This window comes from Prinia subflava, chromosome 1 (assembly GCF_021018805.1).
Source record: "Prinia subflava isolate CZ2003 ecotype Zambia chromosome 1, Cam_Psub_1.2, whole genome shotgun sequence".
NCBI lineage: Eukaryota > Metazoa > Chordata > Aves > Passeriformes > Cisticolidae > Prinia > Prinia subflava.
In genome coordinates, this window is record NC_086247.1 from 12,077,008 (window position 1) to 12,090,710 (window position 13,703).

The window sequence follows — 13,703 nt, forward strand, 5'->3', positions numbered from 1 at the left end:
TTCTAAAGAACAACAAAATCACCTACAGTGCAACACAGCCCTGTCCTTCCCTGATTTCAAACCTCTGCTTAGAACGTTGAGTAAAATAAATATATATGTGTACAGTGCTGTTGCTTCTTGGGACTGTATACTGACCCTCACAATTTTTGGTACTTCTCCTAAAGACCCAGCTGATGAAGCTTCTGCAAGGATTTTCTCCACTTTGGAAACATAAAGTAGAAAGAAATCTTCAGGGTTATTATATCCAATCCCTTGCTGTTATAATAGTACTGCATGATGCTCTTCAGAAAGTATGCAAAAAGTTTCTGCCCCTTGTGACTATGAGAATATGATTTGGGTTTAATATAACAGCTCAGAAACAAGTTGGTAATATATGTATACATATTTATATGCACACATACATATTTCAGATCTTTCAAACTATTTCACAGTTCCAGGAGATCTGCTCCTGCTTCTGAAAGCCTGGAGTTGGGCAACAGTGAAATGATGGAATCACAAACATGTTTCATATGGAAACAGCTTTTTTCAACAGGTAGGTGATTACTACTGAAAACTCTTGCCTGAGTTTGTTTGTCTTGAGCATCCCTGCGTAGGCAGCTCTTGAGCAGCCTCCCATGGGGACATGCTTATTCCAAGGCAGCACAAAGCAGGAGAAGCAGCTTTCCTTGCCATGAAAACACCACTTCCCTGAAATGCATCACAACGCTGGGATCAGGCAAATTCAGGCCAGACCTCCCCTCTGCACAGGAGGCAATTCACATGAGCCACCCTCATTTCACCCACATGAGCTGTGCTGCACCAACACCCGCAGAGCAATGGACAAGAGCTGGGGAGATCTGTATCTGCTGGCTCCCATGTGGTACCATGGAGAGTACACGTACAGAACAGTTCATGGTGCTCCCTGAGCTCCCACACACCTCCTGGTTAACAGGAATTGCCTGTTTGTGTGTTTATGTGGCCCACAGCATGCAGTGAATAACTCCAGCCAGTCCAGCCAATCTTCATTCTCTGCACACTGAGCAGGAGACTCAGCCACCAGCTGCTTCATCATTCTAAATTCTTTCCAAAACAACATCTCATGGCAAAACAAAACAAAATAAACAAAAAGGCTTTTACATACTTTATAAACAACAGCACTCCACATGGTTTCTGTAACCCAAACACTACAGCACAAACCACCTGAAAATGGGATTATTTTGCTTTATTCACCATGGAGTTTTTTACAAAAAAGAGAGATTGTCAAGATATCTTCAGAGAGCTAAAAGGTAAATCTCAAGCTGCTGTTACAACAGTAAAGAGAAATAATGCTACTTTTTAGATGCTTGACAGGAAAGTTCCTTTGAGACTCCCTCAACCTACAAAAATTATCCATTTTGCAAAAGCATATTTTAGAGAGAGAAACTGAATTGGAAGCCCTGAAAGCACTTGCTTTCCCAAGCTGTGCTTGAGATGAAGGAAAATAAACCCCACACTCCTCTCGACTTCTTTTCCTGAAGATGTGCTGGTTTGGTGGTTTAAATCCTGGGGTCAGCTGAAAGCATCCCCATGGAGCAGGTCATACCAGCTCTCCACAACTCCACCAGCTCTGGTGCTCCCCCCACAGCACTGTTGATCCATCAAATGCCCTGTGCCCCAAACTGGTGGCACAGGCAGTAGGTCAGGAAAAGCCTCTTCCACTAAGCTAACATGCCCAGGATGTTGCTTTCCTCTGCTGCTGGCTCAGCAAGGCAGGAATACAGCAAGCCCAGATACAGGGTGGGGCACTGGCAGCCACCCACCATGTCCCTGCTCCCCTCACTCCCTGGTGTTTGTATCATACTAGGCATTTATTAACTTTTCAGTGTAGCTTACACCTATATTTCCCTAAAAAACGCCCTGATCAAAATTACCACCTTAGCGATCTGAATTACTTCTAACAGCAGCCTAGCAAAGCCTTCTATTGAATAAAATATGCACAGCTGTGTTGGAAATGGGGGGTTTGCAGCTTCTCGACTGCAGACTGTTATTACAGCATGATTAGCAGATACAAACGTTCTTGAAAGTCGTCTGTCTCCACACCCTGAAAATCGCAGTTATCCCGACAGATCCCAACAGCTCCTGGCTGCTGGTCCAGTCCTGGTTAAACATTCACCAAACCCTGCAGACCACAGCACCATGGACTAACGTGCTCACGAGCATCCTTGCCTTCAACACCTTCTTGTAAAGCTTTATTAACCCATCCCTGTCCCCATGCCTACAACAGACAAAATACAACTGAAAGTTTACATCAAAACCCTAAATATGCAGTGAAAAAGCCGCTAAAAACCCCCAAAGTGCTATGAGGTTTCTAAGTAAATGCATAAACACTGTGCTGACAGTGATGCTTGGACAGACCAGGGGGTATCTCCCACAGCACTCCATCCCTAGAGGTCTTATCCCTGTCCCACTCAGCACTCAGCTGAGTCCTTCTCCAGCCTTTTGAACACACCTTAAAAAGAGAGGGCTATTTCCACCCCACAGCAGCTGCTGCTGGCAGCCCCTGAGCTCCCCTGGAAAACCACCAGGGCTGACCTGGAAAACACAGAGTAGGAGGCCCCTGGCAAGAGTCATCTTCTCCACTTTGTTAGTGTGACAACCCCTCGCACAAGGTCCTCATCCATGTTGCACAATTTTCAGGGATCTGTGAGCAGAAGCTGTCCCAGACAGTCAATCCAAGGCTGCACCATGCTGCAGCTCTCCAGCCTTAGCTTCCTCCAGGAAAGTTTCTATAAACTACAGGAGTAGACCAAACCCCTCTTTGCAATGCCTTCTTGATATTACCAGCTGCTTTTGAAAGTATTAAGAAGCATAAAAATAAGCAAAGAGAAAATGACAGCAAAATAAAGAGTAAATAAGATGAAAGCCAAATTAGCTGTCTTAAAAAAAAAAAGGGAAAATTTCATTGTTTTAGGCACATTTTCACTGTGCAACACTGTCCCAGAAACTATTCCTCCTCTCTTAGAAGTTTAGAAGAGTTCAGAAAACCTGTTCTCTGCCAGGCTGAAGCTGATCTCACACCCCTCTGGGGAGAAGCAGGAGTGTGACTCTCCAGGGAGCTGATGGCTGAGCCAGGCAGCCCTGGGCAGCCACGAGGCCACCTCTGCCTGAGTGCCACCCCAGGGGACAGCTGCAGCTCCTCGGGCACAGGCAGGGCCAGGCTCTGCCCAGCAGCCCAGGGCCAGGCTGTGCCCATCCTTAGCTTTACTTGAGGCTGGTAACAAGCAGTGTGGCTGCTGGCCTTGGCTACAAGGTGAGGCAGGGTCTGGAGAAGGTCCTGGCCTGGCTTCCCTGGCACTGGACAGACAGACAGACAGTGATCCTGCCACTTCTCATCTCAGTGTTCTCTTGAAAAATCTGCAAATGAACAACATTAACCCCACAGCCCCAGCATGGGGAGATATCACCCATTTCTTCAATGAGGTCCTACAGCCTTTCTGCACCTCACTTTCCAATGGTAAGTCTAGTTCATTTGGAACCAGAATGAAAGAGAATGGGAAAGCATTGCTGAAAGTGGATTATATTTACTTTTCAACACATCCCCCTGTTGCAGATGTCAGCACAGAGAAAGGTATATTACTTTCTTTCCTATCTCCTTAACTGTTCCTAACTTCTTTCAACAAATCAAAGTGTATTTTTGAAGGGTGAGAAATCTCAGTCTTGTACTATTTTAAATTGGCAGCAAGGGGTTTAGAGCAAGGAGAAGAATGTTTGATCGCAGAAGAAAATTCAGCCAGGGAGAGAGAGTGATGTCCTGTAGGGTTCTGGCTAAGAAAAAATTCATTATTAATTTATTTGGCTTTTAGTAAGGTTATGCTATTTCACATTATTCCTCTTAACCCCTGCATTTCAGACTGTTACCCTCTGGTTAGCTACCTGCATGCCCACAGTAATAAAGGTGTTGGAAAACAGCTGTTGGACTCCTCTTCTGCCAGGGCCATGATTGAGAACTGTTTTCCAGCACAGTGGTTGCTGTACTGTTGTTGGACACTTTTTCTGCCCAACATATGTACAGCAATAACTTTTTATTTTTACACAACCAAGCTGTGGACTGTTAACCTGCTAATTAATTTTCAACACCATGGGATGTCCCCTTATATAGTCAGAGAATCATTTATGTTGGAAAGAACCTTTATGCCAAGTCCACCACTAAACCATTTCCCTAAGTACCACATCTACATCTCTCTTAAATACCTACAGGGATGGTGACTTCATGGACAGCCTGTTTCAGTGCCTGACCACCCTTTGGAAAACTGTTTTCCACCCTGTGAAAAACTGTTTGCTAATATCCAATCTAAATCTCCCCTGGTGAAACTTGAGGCCAGTTCCTCTCATCCCGTCACTTGCTACCTGGGAGAAGAGGCCAACCCCACCAGGCTACAGCCTTCTTCCAGGGAGCTGTGGAGAGGTACAAGGTCTCCCCTGAGCCTCCTTTTCTCCAGGCTACACAGCCACAGCTCCCTCAGCTGCTCCTCCTCTGACCTGTGCTCCAGACCCTTCCCCAGCTCCACTGCCCTCCTCCAGACAACCTGCAGCACCTCAGTGTCTTTCTTCAAGTTGAGAGGCCCAGAACTGGACACAGGATTCGAGGTGTGGCCTCACCAGTGCTGACTATCACTGTCTTGGTCCTGCTGGCCACACTGCGATCCAGGCCAGGATGCCACTGGCCTTTTGGCCACCTGGGCACACACTGGCTCATGCTCAGTCACTGTCAACCAGCACCCCCAGGTCCTTTTCCTCTGGCCAACCTTCCAGCCACTCCTCCCCATGCCTGTAGGGTTGCAGTCCCTGTGTTCAGATCCATCCAGGTGCCTTACAAATTTGATGGAGATACATGGTGGAAGTTGTACACTGTAGAGAGAGCCAAAAATCACACACTCCTTCCACTACCCACCAAATACCCACGCTCATAACAACAGCAATGCTAAGAGTAGGAAAAACCAAAGAGCGAACTGAATTGAACACAACAGAAAAACATGCTACCTCACATAAGTGCCCATGGTCTAAATGGATGGGCCAGTTTGGGAAGGACATTCGAGGCTGCCTGTAAGAGCAGGCAGGTGGGGAAAGTGCTGTGAGTAGCAACCGATCAGCACAACTTCATATATGGATGATGCTAGACTGCAGCCAGAAACATCAGCAGCTATTGTCACTGCTGAGATCCACTGTCAGAGTCACACAGTTCAAGGCCTCCCAGTTTGACTGTTAGGTCTGGCCTGGTCTCTCCAGTTTCAGCCTGATTTCCTCACCACATGACAGAGCCCGGCAGCAATCACTCCTTTCCCTTGCTCTTTATTCATTCCTTCTTTTGTTTCCCTCAACCCTCAAGCTGAAAAAAAAACAAACAAACAAAAGGGAAAAAACCAAGATCGATCAAGGCCAGACAGTGACTACATTTTGCTGCCATAAAACTAAATACAAGAGGAAGGGGTTTCCCTTTTCCAGCTGTTTAGACCAATCCTACTTTTGGCTGTAAGCAAATGTGTTTGCAAATTCCTGCCAACACAGCAGTCATCAGCGCAAAAGTGGTGCAAGAAAATAAATGAGCACAGGATATAAACATAAAGTGAAAGATCACTTTTCTCCTCTCAAATAGTTGTGTTTGTTCTTAATTTGCCCATGAAGACCAGCACTGTTAGGTATTACTGAATCTCTTGTTCTCAGTAAGAGCGTCCATGTCCCTATACCTGGAAAGTTCAGTGAGAGGTACCTGGCTCAGCTGCCTGAAATCACAGACCGTAGGAAAGGTTGCCCAGGGTCCCTTATATGTTGCTGTATGTTCCTGTTTGGTCCTGAGCTTCAGCTGCTCTCCTCACTGTAAACTCCTGGAGCTCCTATTTGATGGGAGCGTCTCCCAGGGCATGTTCCTGCCTCCTGCACTTCTCCCAGCCACACAGCCCCAGCCCTGTCTCTTCAGTTTCCCCATGCTCCAGTAAATGGAGCCAAAGGGGGAAAGTCTGCATACACCAAGACCTTGAAAAAAGTGACTGACCCCCAAGGACTGGGAAGGGTTGTGAAAATCCCCACAAAGCAGCTGCTTTTGTGGCCTTTTCTCCCTATCCTGGGGATAGACAACACAACAATGTGTCTGCTTATTCTGTTAAGAATCAGAAACTTCGGGCCCACCCTTCCCCTCCAGCTAGACTTTAACTTTTAAGGCCAAGAATACAAAGGGATGGAATGAAACTCTCCTACAGCCTGTCAGTCTTGCTGTCCCACAAATTTATCCCATCAATTTATCACCTTAAGTGCACTGATTTCTGTATTGAACACTAATTTGTCACGTGTCTGAGTACACAGCCCTGAACAGCCTGAGACGTTTTTGGAAACCAAAGCAACAGAGATTCACTGAATGCATGATTCTTCCAATCTAAGTGCTGTATTGGAATAAAATTAAGGTTTGGATCTGCCTTACTTTGAGAAATGGGCTTTGAGTGGGCATCTCACGAGGTTTAACACGACCAAGTGCAAGGTTGCATCTGGGTCAGGGTATCAATCCTGGTATCAATTCAGGCTGGGGGATGAACAGAACAAGAGCAGCCCTGCAGAGACCTGGAAGTGCTGCTGGATGAGATAGTGGACATGTTCCAGCAATGTGTGTTTGCAGCCCAGAAAGACAAACATCCTTGGTTGCATGAAAAGCCCTGAGGGCAGCAGGCTGAGGGGAGTGATTCTGCCATTCTACTCTGCTCTGGTGAGACCCCACCTGCAGCGCTGTGTCCAGCTCTGGGGCCCTCCACACAGGAAGGACATCAACCTGTTGGAGCAAGTCCAGAGGATGTCACAAAGATGATTAGAAGGATAGAGTGGCTCCCCTACAAGGAAAGCATGAGAGAACTGGGATTGTTCAGCCTGGAGAAGGCTTCAGAGTGACCTAATTGCAGCCTTCCAGTACCTGAAGAGAACTTACAGGAAAGATGGGTCAGGAATATTTACAAGGCCACACAGCACCAGGACAAGGGAGAAGGGGTTCAAATGGAAGGAGAATAGGTTTAGATTAGATACTGTGAAGAAATTCTTTACTGTGAGGGTGGTGAGGCAGTGTCACAGGCTGCTCAGAGGCTGTGGATGCCCTGTCCTGGGAAGCGTTTAAAGGGCTCTGAGCAGCCTGATCTAGCGGAAGCTGCCCCTGCCCACGGCAGGGGAGGTGGAACGAGAGGATCTCTAAGGTCTCTTCCAACCCAAACCATTCTATGATTCTGTGATTCTGCTGGAATATATCTGGAGCACCTGATACTTTTTACAGCTTTCTACCCAATTCAGGATAGAGGATATAATTACATTTTTGAGAGAGAACCCTGCTACTACTAGATACACCTTTGCCATTCACTCCAGCAGAAGCAGGTTTGAACCAAGGAGATAAAGTGCAATTCACATCCAGCTGTGAAGACTGCTCAGGAGAAATGCACTTTCACCTTTTAAAAATCAGACAAAATCAGATTTCATACCAAATTTATCTTGTCCTTCCACATAACAACAACATGACATTAAATTTCTTCTGTCTCATGATATATTTAATGAGGGGGAGAAAACCAGACAAGCGCACGCCCCTTTCTCCAGTAGTCCTTGTTATTCTTCCAGAACAATTCTTCAAAGCTACTGAGATCACTGTATGTTACCTCCTTTTTGAAGGATCAGATACATTGCATCAAAAAGCATGCAGGAAAAGTTCTAGGGCATGAAACCAATTTTTGCACACTTTTATCTGGGTCAGCTTTTCTATTGATTCTGCAAATAGTGTATCATTTTTTTAAGTTAAGGGTTTTTTCAGTTTAAAAAGAAAAAAAAGAGAACATCAGAACTTAAGTCAAACATCCATCTGAACCAAGGACTGGTTTTGTTGGGTGACTCCAAATCAGAAAGGTGAATTTTTTTAAAATAATAATATCCATCTAACAGTGAAGGGGCACCTGGATCAACTTCTAAATTCAGTAAATGCCCTCTTCCCATACTGCATGTATTTTCATTAATACCATCTTTGTTGTTAGGTGTACAAAATTTAACAACAGCTGACAACATCTAAGAAAGCTAACATGAAACAAACACATCAAAACCACTCAGACACATGTTTTAGCATTAATTCCTCCCTTCCTTTCTCTGCTCCTCTGCCAAGTTTTCCTCCATGGTTATGAACTATTTGGCACAGCCTCCAGTTTTGCTTTATGTTGTTTCATCAACCGATGTGTGTCTTGAGGTACACCGAAATAGAAATAGTAAGTAAGAACTGGCCTCAGGTGACATCCTTTATTAGGAGTAGATTACTTACTGCAGATATCCTGAAGATCCTGTATCAACTACATCTGTACACACACATGGCAGATGGAGAAAGGACTCTTTTCAAAGGATTCATACATTAGGTGACAGTTTGTAGTATGGACAACTCAGAAAATTTGCTTACAACTTCATATGACAGCAGAAATAAATAAATAAATTATTAAATAAATAAAGTAGTTGGGAATTCCAATTAGGTTGGTGAAAATAAAGAGCTAATGAACTGTCTCTCAAGTGCTTTTCCAGAATGGAATGTTTTGGGTTCTGGGAGATACTTTTTGTGTATTTTGATAGTGTGTGATGCTGTGGTGGGAACACCACCACATTGTCCAAGAGCCTGATTATCAAATGTGCTTCTGCTGCAAGTTAGGTGCCTGCTTTGACAAAACCTTGTTTCACAGGGATCTGGGCACATGGGAAGAGAGCCTGTGCACTTCCAAGTCAGAGCTGAAGCGGGGTCTGACTAAGATGAGTATTTATTCCCTGGCTCTGGGACACTTGTCTGGCATGCTCAAGATCCAGAGGATTGTCTGGACAGATCCAGATCAACCCTTTTATACTCACTTTTCCCAGTCTGGAGAACTCGGATGGAAAGATAAGTAATAATTTCCATCACACCCACTGTGTGACACAATCAGCCATGATTTCTGATATGCAAATCATTAAACCTCAACACTTTCTTGCCATGGTTTTACCCATTTAGCCTTGTCTTCAGTAGGAACCTTGCCAGTCCAGCACGAGGCTGCTGCCTCCAGCACTGGACATGTGTACCCAAAGAGCTGCAGACAGGTGAGCTGCCCTCACTGCAGCCGGGTTGGAGGTGCCTTTGCCAAGGCTGGCCCTCCTTCCAGAACCCCACCCTGCTGCACTCCATCCATGGCCCAAGTTATTAATACACTTCTAATTGCAGCAATTACTGCTGTTACACTATGTCTTCTCTCTTCCCCCATGCATTAACTCGTTGCTTGGAGCTTTGCAATCTTTCAAAAAAAAATGCTTTGAAAAATAAGACTGAGGAGGCTCACGTTAAATTGGGAAACGAGCACGCCTTGCTGGCTAGCCTGAGAAACTAGGCCAGGCTTCTCCCGACCAAATCTCCAGGTATCTCTGAGGCAGTAACAGTCGGCACAATTCTTAAAATACGCACAGGCTGATTAAAGGCTGCCTTACAGCACTCACTAGACCTGCAGCATTAGTGCAGACTTTTAAAATCAAACAGACACGATGATTTATTAAAGAAACCTCCAAATGCAGGGCTGTTTGCTGGACCCCCTTCCTTGCTCTCCCACCTCACAACACATCTACAGCTCCTCTTGGGAAAGCCTGAGGTACTAAAGTGGGCACAAGCAGAGGTACCCACACCGTGGATGTCAGTCCAAATTCAAACCAGCAGCCGTTTCAGTGTTAAATTCGGGTTGTAATCCACACTTTTCCATGGCTCCTGACAACCAGCCACCATCCTGCTTCGTCCCTTGCTGGGAGATGTGGCACAGATGTCTGAGGGGAAAGTGGAGGGCTGAGCCGGGACAGCTGGCCAATGGACCCCCAAAATGTCAGAGGAGATAGCTGCAGAGCAGACTTTAAAACAAATATCCCTTCCCAACAGGATGCTTTCCCTGGGGGAAGGGTTTTCCCCTGTGTGCCACATCCCAGGCCCTCTCAATCATGTCCTTGCCTCACACTAAAAAAGCTTCATTAGTGGAGAGGAGCCGGGTGCTGCTGGGCTCTGTGCTCCACTCAGTGACTGACAAAATCCAGCCCCAGTAACCAGCAAGTACCTTCCCCTCCTCTGTCCCAAATGGGGAACAAGGGCTGCTTCCCTTCCACTGCCTTCCCCACCTTCCTCTCAGGTATCAGAGCACTCCCATGCCAAAATGAATTTAATATGATGTTTTCATCCTCTTATTATGGATGAAGCAAAGCAAGACTAATAGTTTGGATTTACTTATGTCAGTTTAAATTAAGGCAAGGTTGCAAATCCGGCTTTGTCACACCCATTACCCAGCTGAGCCCACCACATCCCAGCACTGCAAAATGCTGCCTGGTTACGAGCCCTGGCAGACCCCAGCTGGGACAGATGGTGATCTGGCAGGGCATCACCCTGGTAGGGCATCACCCTGGCAGGGCATCACCTTGGCCATCACTGTGGGCTGCCATTTCTGTGCCAGGCTCAGGGCTGTGGCACTGCAATGCCCATGGGACGAGGGTGGGCTCCAGCTTCCCTCGACACCATCAGCCTCCACTGACATTCACCCCACAACCATGAGCATGCAATCCAGCCAGCGTACTAACACCTCCTAATTGAAATATTTAGGCCACTTTGCCACAAATATAGGTGCTTTTGTTCCTCTCCTCTTTCATGTGGACGCCAATAAACAGCTTTGGCCACCTGTCCCACAGGTCATAATACAGGGGACAGTTTAGCATCTTGACAGGGCTATCAGGCAAACAGGTTAATGGATGCATGTTAATGTACAAATATGCTGAACCTAAATGAACTCTCTCAGATGAGATTCAGAAATAACTACAGGAAATATACTCAGAGATCACCAGAGAAGCCTACTGGTAATGCTCAAATTTATACAGAATCATGGCATAGTTTGGGTTGAAAAGGACCTTTAATTATATATTAATTACAATTAAAATGGATCTTATTCCAATCCTCTGCATATACACAACCTCTCAGTGAAGCAAACATTGGCTCTAAAGAATCTCCTATAAAGCAAATTAAGTAAACACCTTTACACAAAGCTCAGCAACCCTCCAAATCCAGGCAGGGTAGTTACAGCTCTCTTTAGCCTGTCCTTCATGGATCTTCACAGCAGTCTGTGGAATCAGTCATAACTTTCCCATTTGTCCTTTGGAACATTATGACAACTTCTAAAAACAGAGCAGCATCAACTGGAACATCCATTGTCCAAAGACAAACTGCACAGTTTGGATTTAATTTGTATTTATATGACTGTATTTTCCAGATGAAATGTATGGTCTAAGCAAAAAACACATCCAGAGTCTTCACCACCTTCATCCAAACTCAGCCACATGCTCTCACATGTCCCACTGAAACAACCAGGGCCCCACCTGTGCCCCAAAATCCCTTAGAACACCCTGCCCTTCAGGAAGCTCTGAACAGTGCTCAAAAATTTTATTTGTCATGAAGGCTGTATTTAGAAAGATTTTCTACTGTCCTCACTGGAGTTTCATATTTTGGATGTGTGACAAAGCAGACATTGTGTGCAAGGAAATATAAATTCTGACTGCACAAAACTACCCTAAAGCTAGAACTTCAGGATTGGGTATCAACTGAATTTGACCCCTTGAATCAAATTGCTCAGATTTTCTCTGCTGCTAAAATAAAGGCAGAATTTTGTCCTGAAAGCCTCAGTTTACAGCACAGTTTAACTAGAGACCTGTCAAATTTCTAGTCCACACCTCAAATAGCCTTGTCAAGTCATATAGTGAGCAAGAAGCAACCAGGGCAGGGTTTTATTGTCAGGGAATGTAAACAAATAATAGGCAGTGCTGCTCATCTATCTCAAGTTGGTGCACATAATTTTAATTAAAGCATTTATGTAAATACAGATGCAAATTAGGTTCACTATAGCATCTGGCAAATTACTATCAAAGACCTGAGGCTACTGGCAAATTATCAGCATGAGCTCTCATGATGTGAAGGTATGAAATCCAATCTTGGTCCAGACACTGTATACTTTATTTGGCTTAAATTGGCAGTAAAACACCATACTGATACATACAAAAGAAGTTAAATTGTTTTCCATTTGAAAAAAAAAACCACTGAGGAGGTAAACCAACATCCTTATAATTTGTCCTTTAGACAGCCTGTGTCCAGCAAGAAAAAACCCTTTCTGCATTTCTGCAACACATGCCAAAGAAACTCAAAGCATCTCTGAAATGTTAATTAATCCATACTCTCCCCAAGGGGTATCTATTTTAAAGATGGTTATATGGAGCCTGCATTCACCTCTCATTTGCCAAAGGCTCTCAGGGGAAAAGCCACAGTGATCAAATCTGGACCTTGGCCCTGCTCCTCCACATTTCCATCACAAGACCTCCCCTCCACAAAAATCCCAGGAACTCACTCACGCCAAAGAGGTGTGAACCTCTTTGGCCTAGATATCACTGCCTCAAAGTAGTGTTAACTTCAAAACCTTGTTTAACTTGCAAAGATGATTACAGGACAAGAAAAATAAAGGAAAACAAATCACAAGAGAAAAAAACTCCTAACACTTGAAAATAGAAGGAATCTTCAGATCATGTGAAAGAATCTTATCTTTGGGAAATGAAAAGGTATGACCAAGGTAATCTTCATAGCAGTATCAGCATCAACTTCTGCTGTTTCTTTCCTGCAGGTTCATTCCATCTTTAGGGCCTTAGAAAGGGAGAGCAATTCTCCTTCATTCAGAACCACCCCAGTAAGACCAATGCCTGGAAAGAGACAATAGCTCCAAAGGTTTTAAAGCAGACTTAACTTGATCAACATCAATGATGCTTAAGTGCATGCTTAACCTTTTCCCTGCAACACCCTTGCACATTTCCCAGGGTATGAAATTCCCACTGGCATTAGCAGAAGTGAAATTAGATTTCCAATTTATTCGGAACAGATACATTACGTTCCTTGGAAACAATTATTATTGGTGATGAAGAAAAGGAGAAGAAAACACAGAAAGGTTCGGAGTTACACAGGTACATTCACAGTGTGACAAAATGTGACATATCCGTGTCATATCATTACTATGACAACAGCGTCTGGAAGATGTGTAACTGGCATTTTGTAAGCATATGGTCATATACTGGCCCCTTCCTGTGCTCAAAATGAAAATAAAAACAGAAGGACAGGAGCTAAAGGCATGAAGCCACAGGCTGGCCAGTTTGCATTCCTTTGTCCTGATATCAGTTATAATGACTACACAGTCATTCAAATGCTTTGCTTATTGACGTGTTTTTTTGTCTTTTGCATCTTGCTTCCAAAAAAACTCCAAGAAACATAAAGAAATAGCAAGTGTCGGTTTTGAACATTGGGACACAAGTGTGAATTCCTACAGTAACTGTGATTTTGTGGCTGCAGGGAGTGTGTGGAAGAGGGGAACAAGAAATGCTGATGTAATTAAGGAAATGATACTGAGGTGGCATGTCCTGTTATCTGCTGGAACAGGCTAAATGCGAGAGCTTTTAGCTCCTGGAAACTGGACATCTTTTCTTTCCATAGCTATTAAGAGAACTGGCACATACATATATATATATCTGTATGTGTGTATATATATATATATCTGTATGTATATGACACTTGCTGGAGAGCAGTTAACATTTCAAGCTCTTCTTCTCCATAGCATGTCTGCATCTTTAATGGAGTATCTGCTCCGCAAAATAATTTTCTGGGTCCCCTTTGCAAGAAGAAA

At 44.5% G+C, this 13,703-nt stretch overlaps 1 protein-coding gene across 3 annotated transcripts in view; it reads right to left on the reverse strand.

The window, feature by feature from the left end:
- ZHX2 (zinc fingers and homeoboxes 2) overlaps nt 1-13,703 on the reverse strand; it is a 73,923-nt gene that overhangs the window by 43,951 nt on the left and 16,269 nt on the right. The gene's annotated exons all lie outside the window — the stretch shown is intronic.